The 26,254-nt window shown below is 39.3% G+C and overlaps 1 protein-coding gene across 2 annotated transcripts in view; it reads right to left on the reverse strand.

Annotated features, from left to right (window-relative positions):
- The window catches only part of LOC134210854 (uncharacterized), a 75,167-nt gene that overhangs the window by 26,915 nt on the left and 21,998 nt on the right, over nt 1-26,254 (reverse strand). The gene's annotated exons all lie outside the window — the stretch shown is intronic.

The following is a 26,254-nucleotide window of genomic DNA, read 5'->3' on the forward strand; positions in this document are numbered from 1 at the left end:
CTGTTCGCTTTCCAAGGAGATGCTTTCGCGTGTTTCTCCGGAAATGTGTTATTGGACCAGAGTCGTTTGCTCACCACAACAAAAAAAACGGGAAGATTCACTTGATTGATGCGAATCGTTTCCGAAGTTGTTTTTATTCGTCTTAAATGATTTCCAATGGGTGGGCGAAATGAATGTTGAAACAAAGCAGAGTAGATATGGCTGGGTGGATGTAAATGATGTCATATGATTCGAATGAGCCGAGATGAAGCTGATGTGGCAATTTGAACGCCTACCCGTATGCGGTTCATCAGCGAAGTGTCTTTCCAATGAGTGGCTGTTCTCAATTGAATACATTTGCTTACTAATCATGTCCGCTTGTAGTAAATGACGAAATAGACTGAATGAATCGGAAGATACATCAAATGCAACAAATGTTGCCTGCGGGTGCAATAGAAATCATAATAAGTTTTCACCGATTTCACATTACATAAAAATCAGGATACGTTCGATATAAGTGATACATAACATGTAGGTATCTCATTCAATACGTGTGCAAATCCGTTTACCGAACGTTCGGTATTAACTTTGATTTCCGGCCAAATTATCAAACGTCCAGCTGTTGAAAGTTCGGTTGAATGTTATCGAAAACTGTAAAATATTCTTGGTGTGAAATCCTAGCTTGATAAAGTTATCATGGCGTCATAGTTATGGGGTTCCAGGGAATATTCCGATTCATTGAAAAATAATTGGTAGTTTCGAAATGATTCCGAAGAGCATCTAAAAACTTTAAAACGACTAAATTTGTTTATTCTGTAATTAATATGCATTGAGATTACCACAAGCATGCTGATTGCTGATATTTAAGAAAGGCTGGGAAGTAATTATATTACGTAATAAGTGATTTTGTTCAGCATTATTGGTTTAATTCTTTTCTTGAATTTTCATTCTCTTATTTGCATAGAACTGAAAGTATGTATCACAGTTTCAATCTTCGAGTCATTCGTAAGAAGATGACGACACTGACTTCCGGATGGGTTGTTTTTGTTGAATGCAGTGTTAATAACCTCATCGCCAACAGACAAGGCTAAGGTGCAATAAATACCATCGCCAATCCAGCGAAGTCTGTGCGCCCGGAACAAACACACTGACTCCAATCCCATAATCCCCCGAAGCATAAAGCTTAAAACGTACGTAATTCGCACAGCCATACCTTTAACGGCTCGTCGGTACGAACGTGTCTCGGAAACGTCAGTAACACGTCATTGGGTAATGGTGCTGTTTTGTACATCTCATTTTGTTTAAAGACCCCTATGAGCGTTTTGCATATCTCAATATTACACATGTTTACTAAAATGTTTGATTACCTATTCATCATTGATTAATATATCATATTCCATAAACTTTAAGGTATTAATACAATGGAAGATAATATTATTGGCAGATACCACATCACCCTCGTTACCCTAAACATTGCACGCTCAAGGTGACCATGAGCGGACCATACTTGGAGAGACCTCTCCGTAAATGGGCGAATCCCCGTTCGATCACTCTTCTCGTGTCACAGTCAAGGCAACTATGGCACAGAGGCGCTTGCATTATGAGTGAACGAGATAAATACCGGCATACTGACTCAATCCATTGCCATCGGGGGCAACATGAATCGCCTCATAAGTGAGAGTTATTTGCTTTGCATCCGTGACGTATTGTGCACTCACTAATTTAAGTTTGGTTTAATCAGTTTGAAAGACAAACTAATGAGTAGGATTAGAACTTCATGAGCATTGTGCCGGACTTGTGTTCGTAGAATTCTACTGGTCTAACGTAGATGGTGGACTTTGTATGATAGCAAGCTTAATTCAATGCAATGTAGGTATGATCATTCTTAATTTACAATGATCGAGCACTCGAGCAATTATCGCTAGTGAGAGCTAACTCATTTATGATTTTGAAGAAAAAACATTGTGCTTGAGTTTTTCATGCAAAACCGCATCGAGCATGGTTTCAACAAAGATGTCTAAACCTTTCATAACTTCTGTTGTTGTTCATTTTTCGATGAAAATGTTCACAACGCATATTTTTCAACAATTTTTAAACACGCGTTGTGAACATGTAATTTATTCGAAATGGACATATGGCCAAACATTCGGGGCATTTAGCTAAATATTCCACCTGTCATAAGACGAATTTTGTACTATTCCACTAAATTTCACTACGACGTAACCTTAACCCTTTCGACCTCAACTGTAAGGCCGTCTTCAGTGTCTTGTACTTGTCTTCGTCGAAATACATATACGTTAAGATTATAACGTGGTGGAAATTTATGAAATAGTACTAAACTCCAGGGTTTCAACTTTTCGTTTCAATGAGACCAAAGCAAGCATTTTTCGGGCCAAGGGAGAATCTTTTTTCGAATCATCTTTCACCCATCAATCTTTTCTTTAGAATTAGCCTTGGAAGATAAACGAAAATCTTACTATTACATGAAAATCCTTTTTTGTTTCACCATTTTTACCCTCTCACTCATTTTTCGCGAGAATTATCACAGAACATTTACAAAATTGTATGGCCGCGCCGGGATGCGAACCCAGAATAGTAATAATAATAGCCGTAGGGATGCGTTTATTATAGTCACACCATCACGCTCTCTGTATGAAAGCAATTAGTTGTTTGTTCCACATAAGCTACTGTAATTTGCATTGATGATGCCACGAAAATACTCGAATATGAAAGAAAAAGAGCAAACCAACGTTTGGCGGCAATCGAAGTGAGCGAAAAATGATTATCCTTTTCCCGAAAAGCGATTTCTCCCCGAAAATTTCGGTGAGAGAGCATTCTGTGCTCTCGAGATTGAGTGAGCATTACGAACCCTGCTAAACACGTCCTATGACAAGTGAAGACATTCTGCTAAAAAAGCTTAAACATTTTCCAAAAATTCCGTTTGGCCGAAGTGGACGTTCAGTAGAAATAACCATGTGTGATTTATAGGGCCAAAAGTGAATGTGAAATTTGGTAATGTGAATAGTTAGAAATGCGACGTGAGAAGTGAGAAATGAGAAATGACATCACACTTCCCCCTTCTTATTCCTCATTTATTACTTCTTATCCCACACTACTCATTTTTCACGTGAGAAGTGAAAAATGAAAAATGAGGAGTATGTGTTGTGATAAATGAGAAGTAAGAAGAGAGAAAAGAGAAGTGAGAAGTCAGACGTCTCACAAGTGAGAAGTGAGACATCTCACTTATTTATTACTTCACATATTTCACGTTTTACAGTGAGAAGTGTTTCATATCTCACTTTTTTCATTTCACACTTTTCACTTCTCAATTATCATTAAACGCACACTTTTTACATTCACTATCGGCCAAAGTAATTTTTGACCATATAACAATTTCAGCAAACGACATTTAGTGTTGTATGATCCGTTCGACAAATGACGCTTTCGGCCAAATAACCCTAATTTGCCAAACAACCATTTCGGCCAAACTGCATTTGCGACTAAAAATCTCCTAATCGACTAAACAACTTTTTCGGTCAAATGATCTGTTAGACTGAACGACATATTCAACCAAACGTTAAATGACAAGCTTGGCCGTTTCATGATTTGTTTTCAAATTATTATTTTCATAATTGATTACGTTTTTGATTCCATTTTGCTGTAGATTTCTAAATTGTATAATATGATATCAAACTGCTTACTTATTTGTTAACAAAAACGAACATCAAAATTAGATTTCAATTTGCTTTCATCTACAGCAGGATTAGCTTTCGATTTGAAGTCGGTTCTGGTGAACTGGGAGGTCATTCGACAGTTTAAGACGGAATTCAGTGGATGAGAAGCCGCTTCGGCCTCTGGAAACACGAAATCGTCCTTTTTGAACATTTTTCCTAAGCTAAGCCTAACGACATTCTGTAACACTTTCACATTTTATGACAAAAAGCATTTATCTTAACGCTGTTCTCGGTAAAATCAAACAGTTAGAAGCAAGAAATAAGAAATGAGAATTGAGACGTCTCTTGAGACGTCTCCTAATTTCTCAATTTTCAAATGACCTATTCGGCCAAACAACACTTTCGACCAAATGACCATTCCGGTCAAACGACCTTTTCGACCAAATGACCCTTTCGACCAAATGACCCTTTCGGCTAAATGTCCTATTCGATCAAATGACCCTTTCGGTCAAACGACCCTTTCGGCCAAATGATCTTTTCGGCCAAATGACCCTTTTGGCCATTTGACTTTTTCGGCCTAATGGCCCTTTCGGTCAAATAACCCTTTCAGCCAAATGAACCCTTCGGCCAAATTACGCTAATGACCCTTTTGGCCTAATGACCCTTTCGGCCAAATAACCCTTTCAGCCAAATGATTTCGGCCATTGTTTCCAAGTATTTTTTTTTTCGTTCGTTTGCTGTTTACGTTCTCGCTTCGTCGCGTTGGCGTTATTTTCTCCCGGGCCCGTCATGGGAGACTCGGCGACCGATTTGGTCGCGTGAAAAGTGTCTAAGCGCACTGCTCTTGGAGGCGCGGGTAACCCCTCCAAGAAGCTTTTGTAGAGCAACGTGTTCTCGCCTTTGCCGCTTGATGACGCCGGCAATCCGCCGAAGAGGCGCAAGAAGTAGCAGTCGCAGCTGCCAGAAACTCAACCAGTGCGGAAGGAGAAGTTCCCGTTGGTTTTCATCAGCAGCGACCAGCCGGAAATGCGACCAAAGCTCCGGGAATTGATCGCAAAAGGCCTAAACTGCACATTCCGGCTCTACAGTGAAGGCGTTAAGGTGATGCCTCGAGGTCCACAGATATGAGTTCTACACTCATGACCTCCATGGCACGAAGCCGCTCCAAGCTTTGCTGCGAGGGCTTCATGACATGGAGGAAAATGTGCTCATCCAGGAGTTGGAAGGCAGCGGACTCAAGCCAGTCGCGGTGCACAAAATTGCTCGTCACGACAAGAAGAGAAGGTATCGCGACCAGCTTTATTTGGTCCATCTGGAGCATGGCTGCACCACCTTTAAGGACCTGAAGCTGGTTGAGATAAACAACCATATCGTCGTTTACTGGGAGCGATATCGCCTAGTACAACGCGACGTTACGCAGTGCAGCAACTGCTTCAACTTCGGGCACGGAACCAGAAACTGCCGCACGAAGCCGCGCTGTACACCCCGGAGCAGCTAATGCCGATCTTTGCACAGCTCGCCACTCGGCTGCGCGGCTAAAACCCGTTTCGACCAGGTCTTCACTATTGGCATGTTCATTATTGAAAATGGCTGCTAGGGTGGACCTGGTCAACTGGAACACTTGCTCGCTCAAGAGCAAAAGCATCGAACTGACTTATTTCCTCGAGGAGAAGGAGATCGACGTGGCGTTCATCACTGAAACGCACATAAAACCGGAGGTGAGCGTCCTCATCCCGAACTTTCGCATCGTGCGACTCGACCGGCCGTCCAGGGGAGGTGGTGTGATATAACATCAACTGTCACCTGCTGCCAAGCTTTCAGCTGAGCATCATCGAGGCCATCGGTGTCGAAGTGACTACTTCCGTCGGCAAAATCACGCTCATCGCGGCGTTCTGTCCAACTCAAGCTAAAGCCGGCGATGGTTCATCGGCTGCCCTTCGAAGGGACATCGTCAAGCTAACGCGGAGACAAGGCCAGTACGTCATTGCCGGCGACCTGAATGCCAAACATCAAGCCTGGGGCAACAGTAGCGGCAATCGAAACGGCACCATCAGGAGTAACGACATGGAGGAAGGCCACTACAAGATCCTGAGCCCGGATTCCCCCACTCGGCTGAGTCGGTCCAGTGTCCACGCAACCTTCGAGCTATACATAACCAACATGAACGACTACGTCTCGCAGCCGCAGTTGCGTTCCATCGAGGAGGAGATCTCGGTGGCCCGAGAGCAACATGTACCGACGGCTCGGCAGGTAAGAAACTCCCTGAACATCGACACACTCACCAAAGATTCGATTCGATTGCGGAATGTCACTCGCAGGCAGTTTCAGCGTACTGAACTGCCTGAGCTCAAGGCACGCGAATCAAATCACACAAATTATCAAGGCCAGAATGGTGGACCTCAAAAATAATAATTTCTCAAATGAGATCCGCACTTTCCCAGATCATGCAAAGCCGTTCTGGAAAATGACAAAAAATACTAAAATCCAGCCTCGGCCCATTCCACCTTTGATCCCACTAGACAATAATGACTCTAAGGATCGCTTGATAACTCCTGCAGAGAAGGTCGCTGAAATAGGTCATCACTTTGTCAGCTCAAACAATTTTGGACAGAACATCGTAAGTCCTCACGAAGCTGCCGTTAACGAACATGCTAACAATATACATTTGATTCCCAATGGCTTCTCGGAGGAGTTGGAGATCTCAGCTGTCGAAATGACGGCCTATATCAAATCATCGAGGAACATGAAGGCCCAGGCTTCGACAGCATCCTGAATCTCGAGCTCAAACACATGAGCGTTCTTTGAGCACCTCTCGCGGATCTTTAATCAGTTTCTCCAGCTCAGCTACTTCCCATCGTCCTGGAAGTCAGCGAAAGTCATCCCCATCCGGAAGCCTAGGAAGGATCCTTCCTCCCCCAAAAGTTATCGTCCCATCAGCCTTCTCTCAGGATTATCCAAGCTATTCGAAAAAGCTATTCATCACCGGTTACTTGAGTCTGCCGAAAATCTCAACATCTTGCTCGAGGAACAGTTTGGTTTCCAACGCGGTCGGTCAACCGTACACCAACTGACTCGAGTTACCAACGTCCTCAGACGGAACAAGTTTGTCTCAAAAACATCCGCCATGGACTTACTCGATGTCGAGAAGGCATTTGACAATGTATGGCATGATGGCCTGGTGTACAAACTACATCGCTACAATCTTCCCAGCTACCTGGTGAAAATCATCAACAATTACATCAATCAGCGGAGCGAGTTCCAATGCGCACAATATCGTTGCAGGCATCCCCCAGGGCAGTATCCTCGGGCACCTGCTTTTCAATCTGTTCACCTCAGACATGCCAGAACCTCCAGAAGGCGACATTCTGTCTCTGTTCGCAGATGACACCTCCATCGTCTACAACGGTAGAGTGATCAGAGCGCTAGTGGTAAAACTCCAACGAGGCCTGGATGCCCTGACAGAGTACCTCACCAGCTGGAAGATCTGTATCAACGCGGCGAAGACCCAGGTCATCATTTCCCCCCACTCTAAATCTCCTAAACATGTTCCGCCTGGGGACTGTAAAATCGTCCTCAATGGCACGACTGTGGAATGGGCCAATGAGGCCGACTACCTTGGCTTGACCCTCGACAGCAAGCTTATTTTCAGGCAACAGGTTGACAAGACGGTGACGAAGTGAACGTCTTCAACAACTACAGGGGTTAGACAAAAAGGTTGAGATTGGTAAAATTATGTCAAAATTCAAATCAACATAACCTCGCGTAGAATACTCCGATTTTGATAAAATCAGGACCATCAGAAGCGGACACTCTTCTAGTATACTGTCCCCTTACAAAACCTGAGATTGGGCCTTGGCCACCGGAGATGTTTTGGGTTTTCCGAGGGTGTGTTCAAAATGCATTTTTCCCACTGCTTGTCATTTTATGTGACGTTTACTTTTATACTGTTTTATGCTCTCTCCAAAAACTAGAACTAATATGCCGACCAATGGTGACTGTAGATCGAGAATCCATCAAAACTACGCAGAGATATGGCCATTTCCGTAAAAACGGTTCCGGGAACATGATGAAATGATAACAGATCGAAATAATGCAAATATGAGTATCTGACTTCATGGCTTTGCGAGACAATGATTACAGAAACATTTACAGAATGATAGAGTCCACTGCCACCCTTATAGCAGGTCCCAAGGGCCTTCCAGGAGGTGCCGGTTTTGGCACCATCTGGAACCATGCATATATGGGTGTCAAAATTCATGTTTTCCAAAAACAACGGATATGTGATCTTTATTTTAAATACATTATGAGAACTGTAAGACTCTCTGGTCAATTTGTAACTGGTTCCGGGTGTTCTGCGAAAGTGACATTTGTTCAGGGTGTATGGCCCATCCCGTACCGTTTTCACGAAAAAAGCCATATCTCTGCGTATACCTAACGGATTTTTGATCTGCAGCCAGCATTCGCCAGCATATTAGTTCTAGTTTCTGAAGAAAGCATAAAACATGATGCGAGTAAACGTCACATTAAATGACAAGCAGAAGAAAAAAATGCAGGACAGGACTGGACAAGGACAGTATACTTGAAAAGTTTCAGCGTCCGATGGTTCCGGTTTCATCAAAATCGGACTATTCTACGCAAAGTTATGCTGATTTGAACTTCGACAAAATTTTGCCTATCTTAACCTTTTTGTCTAACCCCTGTATTTATTTTTCAACAACTATTTATTTTCTGGAGCAGTCACTACTGTATCCTTTGATCAACTGTCGGTCGTCATTGTCCCTGAAAAATAAGCTTGCTGTCTACAAGCAAATCATCTTCCCTGTGATCGAATATGACATGACGGTCTGGAAGAGCTGTGCTAAAACCCACCACCTCAAACTTCAATGGGTCCAAAACAAATTCCTAAGGATGATCCTTAACACCCCTCTCAGGACAAGAACATCCGAGATCCACTGTCTGGTCGGGATAAAAACCTTACATGAACGCTTTGGTGAGTGTAAAGAAAAGTTTAGGGTCCATTACCATTACTTGCATTCGGATCAGAAGTAGTTAGGTCAGGGCTGGCATACTCCTCAGAGTAGTTGAACTGTGCGTGTCTTTTGCACTCCTCAAAAAGACCGCAGAGAGTGTGTTTCGCTTATCGCTCATTCTTTCTCTTCCACAACGCAGTGAGTCCTCTTTGTGTTTCTACTCTGCATCGAATGCATTTGTCAGACACGAAGAGTTGAGGATAAATGATGAAATAAACACACCGTGTTCCTCAATGAGTTTTGACAAAACGGTGAATCAAACAGAATGAAAATAAACATTTTCAAAGAAAGTTAAACGTAGCTGTTTATACTTTTTATGCGTAATAAGATATTTTTGTTTTTGCTGCCTTTGGGATGTCTGTGGGCAAAACTATTAAGAAGCAATTGTACTACCAGCATTATTCCGCCCCATCTGCTTTAAAATAAGTTACTGACGAGACGATTTCTAAATACAATTTCCGTCAGGTAATCTTGGTAAATATAAAGGTCCTAAATTCGGAATAAAAACAGAAAACATAAAAGTCCCATTATTTCATTTCATTGCTAAATTTTTTCTTGATGTTAGCATCATGCCCGAAGTACTCCTGCTGTCTACAACCTTCAGAATAATGTTCACGGACGTATGAAAGTTTTCACATAATTTCATTGAAAAACACTGTTAATTTTACACAATTCTGGCTGCATGAAGAAGAAGAAGCCGAAAGATATTAGAAAAAATGGCACGGGAAAGTACTCGGTGAAATTTATAAAACTCTTCTCACAAATTCTAGACATCAGTGCAATATCACAGAATGAAATTCAAAATCGAAATTATGTGTTTTTATATAATATAAGGAAAGTTCATCTCCGTACTGCTAACCGCATTTATCTAAATTGCTTCTAGAATTTTCGAGAAGCGTTTTCAAAATTTAACCGTTTGCTTTCCCGTGCCATTCCTTTCAAATATCATCTTTTAGCTTCTTCTTCTTCTTAATCTTTTTTATTCAATCTTTATTCGCCAATTTAGCATGGAGCGCCAAACTTTATAACCTCGTCTTTTCTAACTGAGACATTAGTTAACTAATTTTCAAAAAACTCAGCGAGCTTCATATAAAACGAAATCGTTTCCAAGAATATTGCACTAAGAGGCACAATATTGTGCTGACCCAGCTCTCACCGGCATGATTCTCTCACTTTTCGTCTTCGTCCTCACTCACTGTGTTGGCTTTGTTACACGATGAGTATCAGCGTCACTCTCTGTGGTGTGTATTAAAATCTCCTCATTGTGCACAGTGTGTGAGGAAATGCCAGCTCTGAGTTAGGTTATCAAATTTTAAAACACACTAGCGCCTCCTAAAGGCCGTCATGATAAATTAAAATTATTATTAACAAATTCAAAAATGGAGAGTACTTAACTCGTCTTAGGCGGTTGAATATATTCCACTAAAAGAGCTTAAAATATTTTTCTGATTAATAAATTGTTAATTACCATTGAAAACTTTTAAATCAAAGTTGGAGGGCCAAGCCGGCCGATCACTTTTTATTTAAAATCATAATTGTAGAACAAAAATGTTTGAATAAAGAAGAATTTTACTACACTCAACCCTCTTTTTACGGCAGTTTTTTATACGTCACTTCGTTTTACGGCCTCCTTTTTACGGCACGTGACGTAAAAAGAATTTGAAACATTATTGACATCCAAAAGTAAGCCTATAAGAAGGCACTCTTAGAAACCCAAAGAACAAAGTAGAAGCTTTGTATATTCATCATTTGCCTTCAACAATTGTTCCGTTCCAGGTCATCCAAGAATTTCCTGGAGTCTACACGCGTAACCAAGGACCTAAGGTCTACAAGCGTAGCGAAAGAGCTGTTATCTCTTGTAAAAAATGGTTTATGCCCTATTTGATATATTAAACCAAATTCCGTTCCAGGTCATACAAGAATTCCCTGAAAAATAGGTCTTGAGGTCTACCCGCGTAACCGAAGGGCTGTTATCTCTTTTTTAAAATGGTTCATGCTCTATATGATCTATTAAACCAAACTCAATATGTCTTAAGCAGCCGTTCCTTTCCTGGTCATCCAAGAATTCCCTAGACTCCTCAGCCGCGGATTAATCCCAAATATGTCCTCCGAGTATTTGTCTTTCACTTGCGTCTCAAATGTAGGCATATGAGTTGTTCTAAGATCTCCAAATCGTCCTGGAGTTTGAATCTAATCTAATAGTCTACCGAATCAACCAAGTCTTCCACGGTAATCACCTATTTATGTTCTCCAAGTATTTGTCTTTCGCTCGCGTCTCAAATCCAGGCATATGAGTTGTTCTAAGATCTCCAAATCGTCCTGGAGTTTGAATCAAATGGTCCACTGAATCAACCAAGTCTTCCAAGATGTTTCCAGCAACGGATACCACCCAATTATGTAATCCAAGTATTATTCTTTCACTTGCATCTCAAATCCATACATATGAGTTGTTCTAAGATCTCCAAATCGTCCTGGTGTTTGAATCAAATGTTCTGCGGAATCAACTGAGGCTTCAATGATGTCGTGCTCTATATGATCTATTAAACCACATTCAATATGTCTTAAGCAGCCGTTCCTTTCCTGGTCATCCAAGAATTCCCCAGACTCCTCAGCCGCAGATTAATCCCAAATATGTCCTCCGAGTATTTGTCTTTCACTTGCGTCTCAAATGTAGGCATATGAGTTGTTCTAAGATCTCCAAATCGTCCTGGAGTTTGAATCTAATCTAATGGTCTACCGAATCAACCAAGTCTTCCATGATGTTTCCAGCTACGGTAATCACCCATTTATGTCCTCCAAGTATTTTTCTTTCACTCGCGTCTCAAATGTAGGCATATGAGTTGTTCTAAGATCTCCAAATCATCCTGGAGTTTGAATCAAATGGTCCACCGAATCAACCAAGTCATCCAAGATGTTTCCAGCAACGGATACCACCCAATTATGTCCCCCAAGTATTTTTCTCTCATTTGCGTCTCAAATCCAAATATATGAGTTGTTCTAAGATCTCCAAATCGTCCTGGTGTTTGAATCAAATGTTCTGCGGAATCAACTGAGGCTTCAATGATGTCGCCAGCCGCGGTATCAACCCAATTATGTACTCCGAGTATTTGTTGTTCACTCGCGTCTCAAATGTAGGCATATGAGTTGTTCTAAGATCTCCAAATCATCCTGGATTTTAAATCAAATGGTCCACCGAATCAAATAAGTCTTCCAAGATGTTTCCAGCCATGGTAACCACCCAATTATGTCCTTCACGTATTTTTCTTTCATTTGCGTCTCAAATCTAGACATATGAGTTGTTCTAAGATCTCCAAATTATCCTGGTGTTCGAATCAAATGTTCTGCCGAATCAACCAAGGCTTTCATGGTGTCCCCAGCCGCGGTATCAACCCAATTATGTCCTCCGAGTATTTTTCTTCCACTTGCGTCTCAAATCCAGGCATATGAGATGTTGTAAGATCTCCAAATTGTTCTGGAGTTTGAATCAAATGGTCTACCGAAAATCTCCAAATTGTCATGGAGCTTAAATCAAATGATCTATCGAATCAACCAAAGATTTCATGATGTCCTAAGCCGTGGTATCAACTCAAATATGTTCTCTAAATATTTTTCTTTCACTTGCGTCTCGAAACAAGACATATGAGGTGTTGTAAGATTCATTCCAGAACAATTTGGAGATCTTAGAAAACCTCATATGCCTCCATTTGAGACGCAAGTGAAAGACAAATACTCGGAGCACATAAGTGGGTTATTACCACGGCTGGGGACATCATGGAAGCCATTGTTGATTCGGTAGACCATTTGATTCAAACTCCAGAATAATTTGGAGATCTTACAACATCTCATATGCCTGGATTTGAGACGCAAGTGGAAGAAAAATATTCGGAGGACATAATTGGGTTGATACGGCGGCTGGGGACATCATGGAAGCCTCGGTTGATTCGGCAGACCATTTGATTCAAACTCCAGGACGATTTGGAAATCGTGCTATAACTCATATGTGTGGATTTGAGACGCAAATGAAAGAAAAATACTCGGAGGACATAATTGGGTTGATACCGCAGCTGGGGACAATTTCTCATATACCCGTATTTGAGACGTTTGTAAAAGACCAATACTCAGAAGACAAAATTGGGTTAACACCGCGGCCGGTTCATCTCGTAAGTTCAGTTTTACAGAATTGGAGAAAATTAAAAAAAAATGTTCAGAAGGATGTTTAATATTGATTCTGTTTTGAAGAATTGAGAGAGAAAACTACGGTAAGTGACTTCAAGGAAAAAAATGTAGAAACTTATTTGGTTCAATATTTGCTTTTTACATTCTATTAAAAGTTATATAGGAATTTATTGAATTTGATATGAAACTATTTATCGGCATTACGAATGTTTTTATGTTATAATACTTCTGTCATCTAATCAGAAAAGGCTCGGAACCGAAATAGCTTTCATAGATAAAGGAGTTGAAAAAAGCGAGTATTCCGACGAGTCTCTTGCAATTCTTCTTTTCTTTGTTGTCATGAAATAACGAGTAAAACTAACCAACAATGGCATTAAAGTGTGGGCAGCCAATGTTAAGTTATCTAATGTTTAATATATCCAACTAAATTTACCTGAAATTCTACCTAATATTGAATTTTAAAGTTTGTACTATAAGCATGCACCAACGACTCAGTAGAACCAATATTTTGAAGCGCCATTCGCCCCGCAATACCTTAAGTATGTTCCACTATAAAATCGAAAAGTAGAATGACTGGTCCACATCAGGAAGTAGCAATCGGAACTATGTGTCATTTTCTTTGAAATAAGAGACACATAAATCCACGAACAACAGTGAAACCAAACCCTGAACAAGATACCAACGACGATGCCATAAATGGAGAGCCGCTGAACGGCAACTTTGAGCAACACCAACCAACCAAACATAAACGTGCAAATGTCCGATCGGTGTCAGAACAATCTCAGCAGAAGAGGATCGCATCGCATCACACAACTATTCAACAGAAACACGATGAAAGCAATCGATAGTATTCGGCTCAAGTAGGTAGTTGGCATTTGGAATCAGTGCGACCCCTGGACGGTGGTACCTACTCCGTCGTTATTAAGTGCGCTTACGGTGCGGTGTTTCCGCTATGAATAGCAAACTTTAACATTAGCATATTCTGCGAAATACACATGTCACGTAGCTATAAAAATAATAACTTGTTTCCACTTTATTACTATGGACTTGGGGGAAGTGGGAGAAGGGTGGTCCCATTCAGACTGGTAGTTCCGAGATCCGCCAACGCGCTTTATGGCCTTTTGCTGTATGGGGGGGCATTCATCCGAGCCTGATGCATAACCGCCGCTTGAGTCGTCGAAGATCAATCGAGGTGAGGTGTGCAGAACGGTTTGCGGATGGTAAGTGGAATGGATAGAGTGGATGAGCGGCGTGGCACTGACTTGTTTAATGCGATGCCGTACCGACAAATTGCCTTTTACAGGATCGGGGGTGGAAGCCAGTTTGGTGATGTCACCGTTAGCGTTTAGTTATTGTGAGTGACGTCAGTTAAGGAGGGTCATTCATTAGTTATGATCTTGGAAATTTGATGATTGGACGTGTTTGCTTTTGACCAGCTGTTATCTAAAAACGGTTTAATTATGTAAATTGCTATTTTGATTTTAGTTATAAGTCAAACTAATTGATGAGATGAATTGCAAATGACCGTTGACGGTTGAAAAACACGCGAATAGAAGACACCTCTTTAATGACTATCTATGTAATTATTTGCAAACCTTTTTTTTGCAATTACAAAAATTGCACAAAGTGAAAAATACTTCACTAAAACCCTTTTTTTAATCAGATGAATTCAAATCTTTATTTACATTTGTTTTAGAAGTAGTAGAATTGAGTGTAATATGTAGTGTCAGGTTGTGTTATAGAGGAATAAAGACATTCCACTGAACAAGTTCAAAATATTGTTTGATTTGTTAGTGGATTAATATTGTGGAGAAACACAACTACAACTTATATTTCAATACGTGTTTTTTTTCTACTCAGTTTCTAGTAAGTTGTTTTTATCATTATTATTCTTATTTATTCTATAATTACCTCGCATTGAATTGATACATTTATACCCATATTCTGATTTTTCTAAAAAATATGAATCCTTTGCTCAAAGCTGTGTCCTTTAACTAATTTATTTCCAATAACGATAAACTCGTTTCCGAAGATAAACTCCAACGAATCTTCTGCTCAATTACTTCACAATACAAACAATTATCACTCAGTGCATTGAAATTGCTACTGCTTCACGTCATCCACGTCCGCATCGACTGCAACATCCATATTTCACCCCGGCTCAACGTCACGTCGCATCTTCGTCTGGTGCCCACGTTTCCATTATGAACAATATTTCGATTCTAATTTTAACCCTTAGCTACGGTAAATTTTCACAATTACCCACACTGCACCGGCAGGTCCGGTCCGATTCGGTCGAGCCGTTTATAAGATTTTTAACAATTTCGTACCATATGGGTTGAAAACTTGAACGTACCTTGGTTGTAACGCACGCACGAGATCATTGCTAACCATCGGACCGCGGACCACTAGACGTACATATGCTAGCTGGTCTGCTCTGCAAAACTTGACCGAACATGTGAACCGGAATTGTCGTATGCTTTTCAAAATTGAGGAACGAGTTTGATATCATACCACATGATTTTGCTTAGGAATAAAATCGGACTCGTTACCGTTTGTATTTTTTGGAATAGATTGATAAAATGTTGGCAATCGAATTGCACATAAACATCTAATCGTCATTGTCGATTGGAATTGCCTGCAATAAAACATTCAAAGTTGCGTGATGTTCTAAAGATGATAGGCCTAATCGTCTTACTACAGCTATTAAAAGCCATTCACAACCACATATCTCCAAAGATTCATTGTGAGCGGTGTTGGTAGCAGACAGAATCCGAAACATATGGCTGCCGTGAAACATGTTTGTTTATGTTTCCATTATGGCGTGTCGGTGATCAGCGAGATCGTATCCGTGGGTCGCGTTCATTCGGTGGTTTAAAAGTGTGCGCGTTGTTCATCCGCACTTGCACCGGTTGAGTTGAAGTGATTGCCTTGAAAGCGCGGGCAGTCGAGACCGCACTGAAAAGTGGATCAGTATGCTGCTCGTAAAACATACTTATTTTCTTCTTTTCAAGCATTATGAATCATACACCCCGGAAATAATTATTATTATTAGCTGTTTTTCTAAAGAAATGTTTCAGGATCATCACTTTTATATGGGGCTTTATACAACTTGAGTGGCTTTAGCATTATTTCCCAATGAAACGTGCCTTTTCATTGAACATGCATATAAATAACAATCATTTATCAACTGTCATAAGACGAGCGTCTTATGACAGTTGAAGACATTCCACTAAACGAGCTTAAATAATTAAATAAATAAAAAAATAAATAATTTTTCAATCATTTATCGAAAATTTAGGTCATTTTTGGCTGCGAGACAAATATGTCTTCAATATAATCGCTTGAAATCAATATTTTGAACCTCAAACACGACAAGTATGAAAAACAGCGCTGACATTATAATTAGCTCCGGTAATACACCACCAAAATTAAGGATCTTCTTAAGATTGCGCAAATTTGCGTTTTTATGGATCAAAATATATTTGGAACTAGCTTTATGTACCCGGCCTTGCTCGGAGTTGCCAGTTTAATTCGCAGTTTTTTTCACCATCGGAATTGGAATAGGTCAAAAGGATAATTGTGTTTTCTTATTGATATTTCATCATTTGATTAAAAGAAGGTAGATTACATTTGAAAACATTGACTGATTTTGAAAATGGGATCAAACCCAAAATCGCTTTATTCCGGGCAAACGTCTATTTCTAAAGAAGGAAAAACATACACCGATGCCTTATTCCGGAAAAACGTCTATTTTTAAAGAAATGATCACATTTACCGTCCAGAAGGAAACACTTTAATCATTGCTTTTCTCTGGGCAAACCATGATTTCGATGAAGTGTTGAGTTGATCGATCCCTGTCATCTTCGCCTTCTTAAGAAAAAGAATGTTTGTTCCAAATTTGGTTGAAATCGGGCAAGGGGTACAGAAGTTATGCTGGAACATTGGATCATTGCATACCTTGCTTTTATTTATTAATCTTGAATCATTATCATATAATTATCATACCTTTCAAAATTTGGAATAAAGGTTACTCGATTATGGATCACTATGCAATTTGATCATTCATAATCATCAATCATTAATCATATCGATCGTTAATCATTAACCATACACATAGTGTGTCAACATTTAATCACGATCGGTAATCGTTAATCATAATCCAACGGTTTTTTTCATCTATTATTCATAATCGTTAATTATTGTCAAAAATGAATTTAATCATTAATCATTATCAGTCATCATTTTCAAAAATTATAATTCATTAATCATAATCTTTAATCATAGAGTTGAATGATTTAATCATTTAATCTGCTTAGAATTGGTCCTGGGGTCAGGAGTTACACTGAATTGCCCGTTTTCTAAAGACAACCGCTTTCCCTTTACCCTTCCTCTTTTCTCAACGGCCATTTCACCCCTTTGTTATCTTCTCCTAGGGATAGAAAATGTGTACCAAATTTGGTTGAAATCGGTACAGGGGTTCAGAAGTTACACTAAATTGCCCGTTTTCTGAACAATACCCTCCCTTCAGACCCCTACCCCCTTATCCAAATTACCCTCCTGTACGATCGGCTCCTCATAGTGAATATGTGTACATATTTTTGATTGAAATCGGTCCTGGGGGTTGGGAGTTACACTGAGTTGCTCGTTTTCCAAAGACGACACCTCCCCCTATACCCTCCCCTTTTTTCCAATGACCATCCCATCCCCTTTGTTATCTTTTCCTTATGATGTAGAATGTGTACCAAATTTGGTTGAAATCGGTACAGGGGTTCATGATTTACTTTGAATTGCCCGTTTTCTAAACAAAACCCTCCCTCCAGACCCTCCCCTTTCCCAAATCCCTCCCATATGATTACCTCCTCGTAGTGAATATGTGTACAAAATTTGGTTGAAATCGGTCCTGGGAGTTGAAAGTTACACAGAATTGTTCGTTTTCTGAACAAAACCCTCCCACCACCCCTCCCCTTTTCTACATGACCATCCCACCCCTTTGTTAACTTCCTCTGAGGATAGAGAATGTCTGTACCAAATTTGGTTGAAATCGGTCCTGGGAGTTGAAAGTTACACAGAATTGTTCGTTTTCTGAACAAAACCCTCCCACCACCCCTCCCCTTTTCTACATGACCATCCCACCCTTTGTTAACTTCCTCTGAGGATAGAGAATGTCTGTACCAAATTTGGTTGAAATCGGTCCTGGGAGTTGAAAGTTACACAGAATTGTTCGTTTTCTGAACAAAACCCCTCCCACCACCCTCCCCTTTTCTACATGACCATCCCACCCCTGTGTTAACTTCCTCTGAGGATAGAGAATGTCTGTACCAAATTTGGTTGAAATCGGCCAAGTGGTTCAGAAGTAGTTAGCGAACATACATACATAGATTGGTTTTTATATATATAGATAGCAAGAATTTTACTGTTCTTATTTATTCTCCCTTTTTTAATTTTTTATGCATCATTTTTGCACATTTAATAATACAAACTGAGGTCTGCCCATTGTTGCTCAATTTCTGAGTGAATAATTCATTAGTCATCACTGTTAATTGTAATGGAAAATACAATTTTCAATTCCCCCCACAGAGAGTGAAATTTTCCACAATAATTCAAGGTGGGAGGAGGCGAAAGATGAATAAAAGTAATTGTTCCGGCATTGTGTTGGGTGAAAAGCTTAAAAGGGGCATATTGGACCATTATCCTCCATGTGGCTGCAATTGACACAATTATTTTTACATTTCAAGCTTATTCGATCTTCTTTATATATTTCACCAAGAAATGATACTTAAATGCAGAAATAATAAAACAAATTATGCCTCAAGTAATCAAAAATACCCACAGGTGCATCGAGACATTATGTTGGCTGGAAATCATGATTGAGATTCTTGTGCAAAAACTCTTCAGAAAATGGATTAACAAACGGAGTTAGAGCTTATCTCCATGCACTAAATCCTGGGCGGAAGGGCTTAAAGTCATTCGGTCGAAAGTCATTTCACCGAAGGCCACTAGGCCGAAAGTTGTTTGGTCTACTTTATCACTTGGTCGAATAAACCATTAGGACTTTCTTATTTGTCCGAAAATGTTATTTGGTCGACCGGGTCATATTGGCTGAAACTTCGTTTGATTGAATAGCTCAAAATGTCGTTTGACCGAAATGATAATTTGTCAGAAAAGGTGGCCGAAAGTACAATTTGCCGAAAAAGCCGATTGGATTAAATGGTCGTTTGGTTGAAAGGCCGAAAATGTAGTTTGACCGAACAGCCATTCGACCGGAAAAATCGTTTGGCCGAGTAGGTGTGTTGTGTGTGTGTATCTTCAATCTAACCCCCACTGGAAGAAAGCTGTATGTAATAAAGTCAGCCTTATCCCGGGAGTTAGAAGGTGTTAGCTCTATTGCAGCTCCAGTGACCCATTTCAGACTGCCTGGTAAATTACGTCCAGTTCGAGGTCACTTTAACTTGCAATAAGCCCCGCCTGTTTATGCTACCATCATCAATTGGATAATAGATCTATTATCAAACTTCCGTATTATCCAATCCAGCGCGCATTTAGTTTTGGAATCATATTTAAAACATATTGAAACAATATCACTAAATGGATCCAATTCCGGATGAATGAACTGAGAAATTATGTGTAAGGAGTTGACTATCCGTTCTAAGCCTGACGTTTCGGTCACAAAGGCACAATAAATGTGACCGAAACGTCAGGTTTAGAACGGATATCCGTGTATGATTCTATTAAGACTGAAAGCCGAGAACTGTCTACATGAACTGAGAAAGCAAAGATCACTTCTAGTGTCCACGAACAATTCACTTCACTCTTCCAGAGCTGTACTGAGCAAGCCACATCAAAGACATCAAAGACATCAAAGACATCCCTGTATATAAGCTACACAAACGATTTCACTCAATTAAGAAGTACACTTTATTAAAGGTTACCAAACACGACAATTTCAAACTTCAGATAGATCACTTAAACTTTTTTCTTCTAGTACACATGCAAAATATAGACGTCAGCCGAATCTTTTTCTTGTGGGAACGAACAAAACCGTGACAGCAAATTCAAAAGCAACCATCCGCGCGCATGGCTTGCTGTGATCTCCGTTATGAATATCTCGTTTGGCCGAGTAGGTCATTAGGCCGAAAATACGGTTTTTCATCTTACTTCTCATTTCTCACTTCTCTTCTTCTTCTTATTGGCATTACATCCCCCACCGGGACATTGCCGCCTCGCAGCTTAATGTTCATTTAGCACTTCCACAGTTATTAACTGCGAGGTTTCTTAGCCAAGGTACCATTTTTAAATTCGTATATCATGACGCTAACACGATGATACTTTTATGCCCAGGGAAATCGAGGCAGTTTCCAATCCGAAAATTGCCTAGACCGGCACCGGGAATCGAACCCAGCCATCCTCAGCATGGTCTTGCTTTGTAGCCGCGCGTCTTACCGCTAGGCTTCCTTGTCATATTTCACTATGAGAAGTAAGGAATGAGAAGTGAGAAATGGGAAGGGAGAAATGAGAAGTGAAGAATGAGAAGTGAGAAATGAGAACTCAGAAACCACAGTGAGAATTGAAAGGTAAGAAATGAAAAGTGAGAAATGAGAAGTGAAAAATGACGAATGAGAAGTGAGAAGCGAGACGTCCTATTTTTCACTTCTCACTTCACATTTATCACTTCTTACTGTGAAAAGTGAGAAGTAAGAAGAGTAAGTAAGTAAGAAATAAGAAGCGAGCATTTCTCACCTCTCACTCGTCACTCCTAATTTCTCATTTCGCACTTCACACACACTTCGAACAAATGGCCTGTTCGGTCTAACGTCATTTTCAGACGTAATGACAATTTCGGCCAAACGGCCTGTCCAGTCAAGTGACCTATCTGGTCAAATCATCTATTTAGCCAAATGACCTTTTCGCCAAAATTACCAGTGCGGACGTATATATTTTTTTGTCTTTATTTTTGTGATTTTTTATTGGGTAATCGGCAAAGTTCGCACAGCTGTTTTCCCAGCGAAATAAAAACTGATGATCTCGCAAAAATGACGTTTGTTGGTTGATTTTCAGAAACTTTGACAGAAATTTCGACAAAAAACTTGTTTGCCGGGGCTCGACTGTGCGATTCTCGATGAATGCTTAAACTCCCAGTAAAAATTTTAAGTTTGTAGTGAACAGATAAGGAAAATAGGATCAATAAATAAAAGTAATGAAATGGGATGACTGTCGTTATGAAGTTTGCTTAATGCGATTAATATTGAATAACAAATACATGAAACATTCTATGAAAACCGTCGGGAAACACAAAAAGCTACATGCGAAGTGAATCGTTCAATTCTTAGTGCTTAAAGCTTAAATAACATTTCAAAGAGGAAATTTCTGAAAGACTGAAGGAATGAATAGCATATTATTGGAAGATTATTTTGCCGGAGTTCTACACCAAGCACCAATAAAAATTTAGGCATTTTTTACCAATGTTTCTAAGTAGAAGAAATTGATCACAAATCGTGTCGAATGTTGTGATATGGCAATATTTCTATTTTCCATTTACAAACTAAATATCAAAAAGTCTGTCAAAAAGACCCGGTTATTTGGCAGCAATAATTATTTAATTTGAAAAATTTGCAAGAGAAATTAAATTTTGATTTTTTCCGTTAGAATTTTTGAGTTGGAGCAACTCCTGTAAATAACCTATCGGAAGATCTCTCTGGATCAATTTGGAATTGATTGAGGAATTCGCGGCGTCAAAACTTGCATTGTTAAACTAAAACTACCGAAATAATGCATGGAGGATACCGGATATAAAATAGTGAATGTAAAGAATGAAAGGGGCCGTACACTAATTACGTAAGCAATTTTTCTGGATTTTTCAACCCATACAAATCATTTTTTATATTTATATGGAGCGTAAGAAAATGACAGACCTTCCCTTCCTCCATAAGCGCTTACGTAATTAGTGCACGACCCCAAAGTGAGAAAATATCTTTTTTAATATCTCAAAGAACTGTATTCCTAATAATGATGATATCTGAGTACGAATAAAAATTAAAAGTTAAAAATAGTAAAACTCATGGAATCAGAAAAATAGAATTCAAAATTTGGTACGGATAATTTTCGTTTCGAACCCATGTATTGTGCCTTTTTCGAGGATTGAAGCATGATCTATTTTAATATCATTATTCTTCCGGTCATGATTTACATTAATCGTTTGGTGCACTTGCCTGTTGTGCGTCACTTTTGTTTTGAATAAAAGAAGCTCTAGACAGGAAAAAAAAACGAAAATAGTGATGACAAATAGGTCATGTACTGCGGGCAAATGTGACAATCAAGACAGGGTTCGAGCAACCTTACCCGACCAGTTAGTCATAACAAAATTTTATCACAATTATATCAATTTGTGTTACAAATAACTAAACTTGCAATAATTTTGTTACAAATTCTCTGCCAAAGATTGCCTACATTTTTGGTAGATAGGAATTGGAAAAAACGAAGGTACCACCATCAGATATAACTGGAACCTACATTCAAAGTTGAACCAGCTGGACAAAGTTAATTGCCTACATTATAGATTATCATAATCTTTTCAATAACATAATTTGTAATAGTTTTAGCTATTTTCATCAAGGGCCTCATACGCCTGTCATTGGCGAACAAAGCTCGTGTACTCTGCATCGAAGCTTAGAACCGGTGTTAGGGCGCAATCGTTAATGTGAACATTTTTATATTCGGTTAGTTACTGCAAATAAATTCTTTTTCGAGTCCCTATAATCAAGCAGGTATCTCAAGCATACCACATCGTTATATTGCTGCATGATTGAGTGTTTGATTTTGATAAAATATCGAAAACAAAAATGTGCATAAAAATTGCCTATGGCAGTAAATTAACACTATTGTTTTCATTTTAGAACTAAATCCAGATGTCGCACATGTAGGGGTAGGGCTTCAATGCTCCGCCTTCTCCCCCTGATTTTCACCACTTTTTATGTAACACATTGAGTTATATTTTTGTTCAATTGATAACATATTTAGTAATATTTTTGTTAAAACTAGAAGAGATTTTGTTACAATTTTTGTTATTTTAACTACTAATGTTACATGTTTTATAACAACCGCTGTTATAAAAAACTTCCGTAACAGAATAACAAGTTCTGATATAAATCTGTTACTATCTACTGGTCGGGTAGGGAAGATCCCGGTATGAACTTTGATCGTACGCTGACAGGGAAGGCGAGGGATTCTTATCTTCTACTCTTAGCAAAAGTATGAACTATAATTCTTCGGAAATTAAGAGGAAATGGTCCTAAGTGTGTTTGGTATCAGGCTCTGCAAGCCAGCCTTAAAAAACCCGAAAGGCTGTCATTTCACTCCAGAAACAAACTTTTTATAGGAGGCTCGGAGACCCATAATGATATATACCAGACGGCTCAACTTGACGAACTAAGCTGTATATCAATGAGGATGTAGTCCTGAATGACACGACAGTTATGGAGCCGCCACCGGGGAAGTTCTCTGTGGAGTGGGGCTGGGAACTAGGTCCAGTAGATTGTGACGCGGTTAAGTTTCGGTTTCGGACCAATGGTGCGCTATTGAACGCTATGCTTCATCCGACATCTCTGGATCGACTTCAGCACTCGACCGGTTACCCGTTGCAGTGAGAAAGTCTTGCATTAATTTGGTAACCGTCATAGAAATATTGAAAATGCTGCGGGTCACGCCACAGTCTTCCACCGAAGCGGGTCGTCATTTCCAAGGGACATTCATCTTCCTGGAAATTCCCTGTAGAAAAAGGATGAATTCGACGCAGAGAAGAGCTGCATGGCTTATCAAGGAAGTTGGAGTCGAACGGCTCAAAATAGTTGTGGAGATTGGCACAAATATTAATGTAAAAAAAATCAAAACGGAATAAACCGTCAAAGTGGGGCAGCTCATTCCAATCTAGAAAGGTTGCCAAATACACTTTTATATTTCATACGATTTTAACTGATACAATACGTTATTGTTATATTTTACGTTTTTGTACTCAGCAAATTCGGGCATTCTGTTAATTTGAAACATAAACTTCGGCAAAATATGTCACAATGCCGATTCTCGACGTATGAGTTTATTTCAATAAGCAGCGCCAATTCGTATGAGTGAAGCATGCCACATATCGCTAGATACGTTTTGTTTTAATTGATCACATTTAGGTTCGCCAAAATTGCTAGAGGTTTACGCTACTACTCTGTACACGATTATTATAGTCAATAAATGTTTTCAAATCGGCCATAATGGAGATAAATAATGATGATTACTTTTAATTTAATTGTCTTCGCTGTCGTTATAAGCTATATACCAAACATGTTATTATTATCTATCAATCAATTGCATTTCTAAAACATTATTGAAACTGTCGCTGAGATCGAAAATCTCTGCCATCATGTCAAAAATTGAAGCACACAAGGAACGACAATATTGATACATATTGAAACTATTTTAATTCAATTTGCTGCAATAGCATTATTCAAACATTGATGTCGGAAAACAAAAATATATATTAAAACTGTTACTTGTTAAAACAGATCACATTCATCAGTCCGGCACCGGCACGAAGTGGAACACGCATGGAAGACAAAACATACGTCTGTGCCAGCCCGCCGCCGGCCCAGCCCAACACAGCCCAGCTTCTCTCCAAACGTTCCAAGCCATATATTTTGTTTTATGGGCGCGAAGGAAGCCGGCTCCGATGAAGACATTCCTTCCGTCAGATTCGGTATTCGGTCACGAAAAGAAGTTATTTTTTTTTTGCACTGTTCCATCGTTCACACTAAGCTGTTTGTGCTGCACAAGGTAGACACATATATCCACTATACACCCACAAAGCAACTGGAATTTCGGTCGGAGAATGTTGAGTCGTTTTAGAATGCAAATTATGGATTCGATTCTTTGGATGAGGATGACGTATGGCTGTGATGTCAGCGTGAATATGGTAACAGGAAATTTGATTTTCAGAGGGAAACGGGATATGAAGGACCTAATAGAGACGATGTGAACGAGACATTTTGTAAACATTGGTATAAATCCCATAGTATATTGTTTGCAAAGGTTTTAAAGTATCTTATTTTAATGTTTAAGTTAAGATATAATATTTGCCCTTTGTTTAATCGTCAACTTTTTACCTGCCAATTATTATAAAATAAGCCTGACATCCCATTCAATAATCAAGATACTTTTAATTATTTGAATAGTAATTTAAACCTTGGTATAATCAGGCTCTGGAAATAAAATCAAACACCGTATGAGTGCTTCTGTATTAGGGCAGAACAAGCAGTACCATCAACGCAAATGACAAAGACATTGTATCTGATGTGTATTATCATCAGACAGCACATGCCCTTGACTTACCTGAGTCTGAGTATTGTCGTTTTACGCTTATTTGGCTCATTTAACACTTCATTAATAAAAATCAGAACCTAATATTGGTTATTTTTAATTTATGTTTAAAAAGGAGCTTCTTAATTTTTTTTCAATATTTCAATTATTTTTTTTACAATAATAATTACTATTATCAACTAGCAGAATATACTGTACTGCTCATGAGAAAAATCTACTATTCCGCTTATTTTTGGTTGCAAAGAAAAATAAGCGCCAGATAGTCGCCCAAGAAAAACATACATATTTTTGAAAATTTGGCCGCCATGTGGTGGATTCTGACGATGAATGCTATGATGGCACGTACTGCGGATGAATTTTACATATCTATGAGAGTCTTGAAAAATGATCACGAAAGTTGTCATTTTGTTGCAATGTACAATACCCTCCGTTGCTCGGGTTTGTTGCTGAATTTGTTGTTGTAAACTAGTTTTGTGCGACACCGCACATTTCCGCATCAAATTTCCAAGCTTTTTATATACTTATATGAACACAGCTGATCTTAAAGAGTTTGATTTGTGAGTGAATTTTGCAAATCGGCCCTTTCGTTCGTAAGTTATATTGCCAAAAACCCGATATTGTCACTCTTCGATTTTGTCTACCTCCGAGTTTGTCAACTCTCGATTTTATCACGCTTTCAACCCGATTTTGTCACGTTTTTGACCCGGTTTTGATCCAAAAATTTTATGAAAATTTTAGTCGGTCTTTTTATTTTTGTGAATAATACCGTAAACAACAATGATTTTCATGAAATAACTTTCACCGCCTGTGTTTTATTATAAATAATGTCTGAGTACCTGTCAAGGATTTTTTATGCCTTTTCGACAAGAAATAACGGGTGCCATTCACGCGTTTTCGCATTCCAAGGCATAAACTGATTCATATTTGGGAAAATTGAAAATTTTTTGTTTCCGATTTTGCCACATTCACTATTTTATCACCCCAAAATTCACCAAAGGGGGTAATAAAATCGGGATATTACTGTATTATCTACAAATC

Source organism: Armigeres subalbatus, chromosome 2 (genome assembly GCF_024139115.2).
Source record: "Armigeres subalbatus isolate Guangzhou_Male chromosome 2, GZ_Asu_2, whole genome shotgun sequence".
Taxonomy (NCBI): Eukaryota; Metazoa; Arthropoda; class Insecta; order Diptera; family Culicidae; genus Armigeres; species Armigeres subalbatus.